A 2,453-nucleotide genomic window follows, 5' to 3' on the forward strand; every position below is an offset into this window, starting at 1 on the left:
TAACTACGAGTCTTGGCACAGCAAGAAGGGGTACCCTAGTCCAGAGGTACCGACAAAAGGCAGATACACGTGTGAAAAAGAAAGGCAAGATATTGCACTGTGTACTAATGGAAACTTGGTCACTAAAGTTCCAACCCTAAAGAGATTGTGTAAGATAAAAATATCTGCACCAATGCAAAAGTATAGCTTTAAACTTTGGCGTTCGAACATGAATGGAAGATATAACTGGCGGCAGGACAGCTGCCAAGATGCATTAGAAGAACTTTTTTAGATAATGGAATTTTCCGGCCTCTATGATTTAACATACACAGCCTTCAATTATTACAATTTTTCCAGCTTCAAAAGCTAGAATAGCAGGAGAACAAAAAAAATTATTGCAATGATACTTAACTCATATATAATACCATCGGTTGAAAACAAACAAACTTGGGCACGCTTCATGCCACAATTTATGCATCTGTAGTTGCGACTGTAATCTAAAATAGTTGTTCAATAATGGAGATGACCCATCATTAAATTACACACGATACAAACTAAATAAATTCCTAATTTCATAATCATACAATGTTCGAAACTACAAATAAAGTCTCATACACATACGACAACCACATGAATTGGTAAAGCACATAAATAGTCCAGCAATAAAAAAAGTCTGTCACACACATAGTCCAATCATATATAGAGTCCATACAAGTATAAATAAAACAAGCTAATCAGAGTCGCCTTCAATCAAAAACTCTCCCCAACCATCATCATCATCTCCATCATCTTTGACTACAGCTTTCCCCTTTCTCACCTCAATTTGGGACACTATGACCTCTACTTCCGCTGCATTCATTGCCCACCACTCGTCATCATCTCCATCATCAGGAACATGGCCATGCTCAGAAACACTCTTCCCTTTGTCCTGGGCAGGCAAGTCTCCTACAATTGACTTCATTGCCTCCATTTGAGTACCTCTAACACCCAAAACCTCCGTGCTCGCGGGTGACACATCCTTCTCAACGTTGGGCACCTTGTGTGGCAGATCGGCAACTAGGGCCTGCATTGCCTCCATCTGAACCTCCTGAGCTAAATCTTCCATCTTTTCCATTTCTTCCATCCTCTTGTTAGCCTCCAATTTCTGAAAATATTCTTCCCATGAACCCTTTGGGTATTTAGCTTCCGTATCAACAGTAAAAATTTTCTTTGCTCTTTCCTCCCTTAACCTCTGCCTCTCCATCTCCTCCTCCTTCTTCTCATAATTTGCCAAAAGCTCCCTATCTGTGAGGGGCCGGGGGTACTTGCTTCGGTTCCTCCTCCAATAAACAATGCAATCATCAAGAGTTGCATTTTCTGTTGCCTTCTTTCCATACTCACACCGTAGGTCTTGGAGTACAGGCCCTGACAGAAATGACTCAAGGGGCAAAGTAACTTGGTAATCCTTCTTTATCTTCAGTTTTCTATTTATAGTGTCTCTAGATTTCCAAGGCTCTTTTGTTCTGCCCAATTGCAACATTAGCTCATACTGGCATTGGAACCACTCCCAATCACATGTCCTTCTCTCCTGAAAAATTATTATGAGCCAAACATTCAGAAATGTTAATAAACCAAGTACTAGCACAATGACAGAATCATAAGGAGTTTCAACTTTGTGGTTAATATACGAACCCAATACTCTCCGTAGCTATTGCCACAGTAATATCCGTAGCCAAGCTCAGAAGGAACTACGCTTTTTGTGGGCAGAATACCACACTTGCATCGAAGACTAGGAGTAGTTGTACATGGCCATGGCTTCTTCCCACTCTCAAATTCTCGCACTTCCTCTTCTGTCAGCCAATGAGATCTAGGACCATAAATATACTCATTGAATTCACATGCCGGCCATCCATCCTGCATGACACATAACATTAGCCACATAATTACAACAAAATTAAAGAATCAATTCTACGTTACATGACACTTACTCTAGTCTTTAGCGAGCATCTAAAAAAGGGAGTGAACTTTGGAGGGACACCAATATTAGGCCTTTGAAGTTTGGCACAAACACCGCAGTGACATTTGGGAGGATTGTTCACACAATATATAGTAGCTTCTTGCTTCTTTTCCTCTGTCATAGGTGGTGGATTTGGTGGGGGAGGGACCCATCGTCTAAACTCATTGTACGTCCATGACTCTGACTGATAATAAGGGAACAGCCGAATTCTAGGATCGAACTTATCCGGACCATCGATCCACTGAAAGAAAAAACAGTGGCAAGGATTCAATGAATCATTCCACTTGCATATGTAAAATGCTCTACCGGCCGCTTTGGGATGCCTCGATTGCTTCACTACTGCCACCTGATTCTCCGGTTCACATCGACAGAATGGAACTGGAAGGGCAGGAGGGACTGGGGCATCCTCATCACTCTCGGATGGGTACTGTCCACCACCAAGCAGCTTGTACCAGGCATCGCTCGTTGCCATATGTAC

General features: G+C 42.0%; 1 long non-coding RNA gene across 1 annotated transcript; it reads right to left on the bottom strand.

Moving 5' to 3' along the window:
- Positions 1-1,349: 1,349 nt before the first annotated feature.
- LOC120701272 lies at positions 1,350-2,079 on the bottom strand. The gene is made up of 3 exons (XR_005686022.1): positions 1,947-2,079; positions 1,651-1,872; positions 1,350-1,546 (listed from the first exon to the last, which is right to left on the bottom strand). It is a non-coding gene; the product is annotated as an uncharacterized LOC120701272 (long non-coding RNA).
- Between the last annotated feature and the right edge of the window lie 374 nt (positions 2,080-2,453).

This window comes from Panicum virgatum, chromosome 3K (genome assembly GCF_016808335.1).
Source record: "Panicum virgatum strain AP13 chromosome 3K, P.virgatum_v5, whole genome shotgun sequence".
Lineage (NCBI taxonomy): Eukaryota > Viridiplantae > Streptophyta > Magnoliopsida > Poales > Poaceae > Panicum > Panicum virgatum.